This window comes from Leptodactylus fuscus, chromosome 2 (assembly GCF_031893055.1).
Source record: "Leptodactylus fuscus isolate aLepFus1 chromosome 2, aLepFus1.hap2, whole genome shotgun sequence".
Classification (NCBI taxonomy): domain Eukaryota; kingdom Metazoa; phylum Chordata; class Amphibia; order Anura; family Leptodactylidae; genus Leptodactylus; species Leptodactylus fuscus.
In genome coordinates, this window is record NC_134266.1 from 120,543,537 (window position 1) to 120,548,812 (window position 5,276).

Consider the following 5,276-nt stretch of genomic DNA (forward strand, 5'->3'; position numbering starts at 1 on the left):
AAATGGATTGACAATGCTCAAATTATATACATAAGTATCAAATTTATTAAATACATACATAGATAACAACACAATTAAAAGGTGATATAGAGGATAATACCATCAGACGGATGTAACAACACTACACAAAGGGTAAGTATAAATTAGTAAAAGTGGTATGTATGAACAGAGTATCCTACATAGATTAAATCTCCTACAGTAGTAGAGACCAAAGATTTCTGCAGTCACAGTCTACCTTCACAGGTAATGCATAATGTAGCAACAATCTTACAGTACAATAACCTTCAACATCATAAATAAAGCGTATAGGGAAGATTGGCTAACATGCTGCTATGGAAGTGGCGAAACGCGCGTCGGGCGCACCTCATCTGTGTAGGCTCATTATTATTATTTGCATCAACAGTGCTAGGTGTGTGGTCTGTATGTGTATTCACCTTTTGTGTGGGTATATAGTTTACTTATGTTACTGTGGTTCACCTCACTATTGTTATTATTTGTTACTATGTAACTCTTATTTACCTGTTTTTACATTGGGTATATTTGTTGGTGTTTCACATTGGTTACATGTAAGACCTTGCCTGCTTACTATTTATATGGTATAACATTGAGCCTCCCATATTGAGGTCATTATGTTTCTTTTTTACATAGATTTTATCTGCATGAAGCCAGCAGCGGCAGAAGCGATGCTGTTATTCCGCTCCTGCCGCTGCTGGCTTCATGCAGGGCAGAAGCATAGCGATGTTGCTGGCATCTTCCTGGCGCCCTTAGTGGCTGCCTCCATAGAGGGCTCCAAGCTGGGAGCAATCTCTATCTTTCCTTTCTCACTCTTTTCCTCTGTATCTTCAAGAATCGTGTAACTAAGCAATCTAGCACTATGAATTAGCAACTATAAATCGAATGGAAGACCCTGTGGAGTATTTTGTTTCTATTGTAAAGCATGGACAATGACTCTAGACCTGGTTCAGCTGGTTTCCTGTGGACATGTGCCTGTTACCATCCCCCAGGAGCTAAAGACAGCATGGACACCATGCGGCAAGGAGGAGAAACCTACATGGAAATGCGGACTTCTTCCTTCAAGGAGATGATTTTTGGAGTCTATTGCTGATGAGTGAAGATGCTACAGCTGACTGGTATTTCTTTCTATTACTGTGGACACGTGGGACTCTGTTACAGCCTGGGAACCTACCATCACCCACCTAGCCCCAGGAGTTATGGAAGCTTGGCAAGAGAGCAGCACCCTGTCTTCCTGGATGGCTTCAGACCTCTCTGGGCAGTAGAAAACAGTGGTAAGAAGAACGGAGGAGGGCTGTGATGAAGGACATTTGGGGCATTTTTTGTGGTTAATGGACAATAGTGCTGATACAAGATACCAAACTATCAGCTGTGAGCAGGAGATCTCACCACCTACCAAAGGAACTGCCACATGTTATCATGATAGCTGCATATGTCCCCCACCTCTGCAAAAATGTTTTCTGCTTGTTATATCCACATGCTGTGACCCCTCCTCATGTCCTCCAACCATGGTCGGGCTGTATTATTAACAACACTCCACACAGAGAACTAAATGATCCTGCAGTGTGTCTCTGTTTCTTTCCTTTTTAGTTGCTCTGATTCCTAGGATTTCTCTATCTGCCATGAGCTTGTATGTGTTTTCTCTCTTGTTATATACTACTGTACCATCTATGAAACTGTATCACTGAAATTTCCCCATTGTGGGACTATTAAAGGATTATCTTATCTTATCTGTGCTGGCGTCTAACCGTCCCCAGCATCCGCCTCTGTATTACAGCGGATGCCGGGTCTGTATTGGCAGCCCCTACCCCCAAAGGGTAAACTACTCCCCCCCTCTCCAGGCTCACTCCCGTGCACTTAGCCTCTTCTCCCTCCCCCCTGAGAGCAGCAGATACGTCACTTGACTTATGACCAGATAAGTCAAGGGATGTGTCCCAAAAAAATGAATAACGTAAGATAGTGGACAAACAAAGCAGTTTTGCTGAAGCAGTGTATTTAGGAAAAGTCTTACATTCACATTTACAAACAGTATAGATAGGATCCTTGTGATGGGACAACCCCTTTAATGACATCTTAACAATAACAACTGCTGCTTTCCAAAGATGAGATTTTGGAACCCCACTGATTAGCAATTCATATTGCCATGCTGTAAATATTAGGGTGTACCTTTTGTCTCTTCTGTTGTTTTAAATTATCTTATGATCATACAGTCTTTATTGAACTTCACTGTACAGCAGAACACTGGCGACAATGCCTGCAATCAGTGCCTGCATTTGAGCTGTGCCTGAGGCACCATTTTTCCAGTGGTGCATGGGCTCCTCCATTTTGGCATGGGTCGTTGGCTGTGATCCATTTGCGTGATGTCCGGGAGCGTATTGAGGGTTCCCAGGCTTGCCTTCAATGCACTTATATTGCAGGCTACTCTATGCATTCCATAGGGGAGTCTAAAAGTTACAGGAAAAAAACAAAACACAAAAGAATTAAAAATTAAATCACATATAGTACATAAGTACATAAATAAACTGAAACACCAATAAGTATCCCTGTGCCCAAAAATGCAAACTTATAAAAATATTTTTTCCCGTACAATGAACGCTGGAATGGAAAAAGAAATCAAGAACCAACCACTGTTTTTTGGCTGCTTCACCTCTCATAAAGATTGAATAAAAATGCTATCATAGCAATAGAAATTCCCCAAAATATTATAACTGCTAAGTACATCTGACCCTGCAAAAACAAAACCTTATGCATGCCCGTGCACAAAAATATAAAAAAAAAGTTGTAGGTGTCAGAATATGGCGACTGTCAAGAATTTTTTGCAAAGTTTTGACTTTTTTTTAAGGGGTTAAAATTGAAAAAAAAAAATTAGATGAATATTGTATCACTATAATCATACTAGCCGTGAAAAACAAGTGAATTCATTTTGGCTGCATTGTAAAAAAAAAAAAAAAAAAAGCCCATAAGAAAGTCACACAAATGAAGTTTTCAATTTTTTTTCCGTCTTCCCATTATATTAGCTAACCAAAAGGAGAGGATGGAAATAGCACTCATCATAAACAAATGCATAAATTAAATGTATCAATATCAAAATTTATTAAGACATGATAGCGAAGGCCAATATATACTGTAAATTCTAAAAGTAAGGTACATCAATTAGATCGCCTGTTATGGTACATACTATATGAAGTGAAAACAAGTAAGCATAAATAAAAAAAAATAAAAATAAATAACAAGTGCATACTTTCTAATAATAGTGCAAGTGATAATGCAAAAAAGTTTTGGATTTTTTTTAATGTATAGTGTGTAATAACAAAACATACACAAAAGGGACAGTATGCAGTCTCCAGGTCAGTAAACTGAATTGACAGAGCCGCAATTACGAACAGGTATATATAGGACCTGCTGCATAATTTGCAACTCTTCAGTTTGGGCCCTACACACAGCTGCAAAAAACAATGGCTGAGTAACTGAGCCCATTGAAATGTATGGGGCTCAGTGGTGTAACTACTGCCATAGCAGCAGAGGCAGCTGCCACAGGGCCCGGGACATTAGGGGCCCGGTGACAGCCGCTACCACTGCTATCATTATATTCGGGGATCTTTTCGGACCCCCAAGTATAATGATTGGCGGACCGGGAGAGGTTAGAAAAATAAAAAACACTGTTACTTTCCTCTCCAGGATCCGTGCAGACTTCAGCCTAGCCGTCTGACATCTCATGACCCCAGCCTGCGTCCCGGGTCATGTGACATCTGACGTCATTGAAGATCGACTACTTCGGAGGCCGACAGCGTAGGAGACGGGAGATAGGTGAGGAACAAAGTTTTTTTTATGTTTTTCACCCCCTGGGTCTCCGATTATTATAGTTATTATTATTACAATTATTATATTATAATAATTATTTATGGGTGTCCAAGTGGGACATAATACTGTGTGCAGGAGCCACTATGGGGGATAATACTGTGTACAGGAGCCACTAAGGGACATAATACTGTGTGCAGGGGCCACTATGGGGCATAATACTGTGTGCAGGGGCCACTATGAGGGATAATACTGTATACAGGGGCCACTATGGGTCATAATACTGTGTGCAGGGGCCACTATGGGGCATAATACTGTGTGCAGGGGCCACTATGGGGCATAATACTGTGTGCAGGGGCCACTATGGGGGATAATACTGTGTGGAGGGGCCACTATGGGGGATAATACTTGTGCAGGGGCCACTATGGGGGATAATACTGTGTGAAGGGGCCACTATGGAGCATAATACAGCGTGCAGGAATGCGTAGGCGGGGTCGGTCGAGGTCTTCGGTGTCGGTCGGGGGGGGGGCATGTCAAAAGTTCGCCACGGGGGCCCCGCCATTCCTAGTCACGCCACTCATGGGGCTGTAGTTTGAACCGCTATTGAGGATCCGCACTTGCATATCAAAAGTACGTTTGTGTTCAGGAGGCATAAGGGTGAACTCTGCACATGTCAAACTAATTTTTGGGGAGAGTGGTGAATATAACTTTTTGTTTGGGTTACACTTTTTGCCTGGGTATAAAGTGTGGGTATAAAGGATTCCACTGGTAGCTCCCTCTTCAAGTGTTATGACTGAAAACAGGGCCGCCAATAGGCCAGTACTACTGCTACTGGCGTCAGGGGCCCGGCCAAATTTAAAAATGTGGGGGGGGGGGCGGTTTTGGCCTGCCACCGTGTGCCGGCCCCCTGGCGCCGGCAGCAGTCATTGTATGTCCTGTTTCAACTCAGATCTGAGTTGAACACATACGCGGCTGAAGCAAGGAGCTGACACAGGTCAGCTCCTCGCTTCGCCGCTGCCGCCTCTCTCGCTGACACATATGCGGCTGAGCCGGAGCTGACCTGTGTCAGCTCCTCGCTTCGCCGCTGCCGCTTCTCTCGGTGACACATATGCGGCTGAGCCGGAACCCGGCTCAGCCGCATATGTGTCAGCGAGAGAGGTGGCAGTGGCGAAGCGAGGAGCTGACACAGGTCAGCTCCTCGCTTCAGCCGCATATGTGTCAGCGTCAGCGAGAGAGGCGGCAGCGGCGAAGCGAGGAGCTGACACAGGTCAGCTCGCTTCAGCCGCTGAAGCGAGGAGCTGACCTGTGTCAGCTCCTCACTTCGCCGCTGCCGCCGGCAGTGTAGACGCGATGTGATGACGTCACATCGCGTCTACAACTGTGCGCCAATAAGAGAGAGAGGCGCGCAGAGAGCAGCGGGGGAACGAAGGAGAAGGTAAGTGTAATGTGGAACGTGAAACTGGGGG

The 5,276-nt window shown here is 44.2% G+C and overlaps 1 pseudogene; it reads left to right on the forward strand.

The window, feature by feature from the left end:
- Positions 1-4,902: 4,902 nt before the first annotated feature.
- LOC142196419 (small nucleolar RNA SNORA17) lies at positions 4,903-5,026 on the forward strand (annotated as a pseudogene).
- The last annotated feature ends 250 nt before the right edge of the window (positions 5,027-5,276 follow it).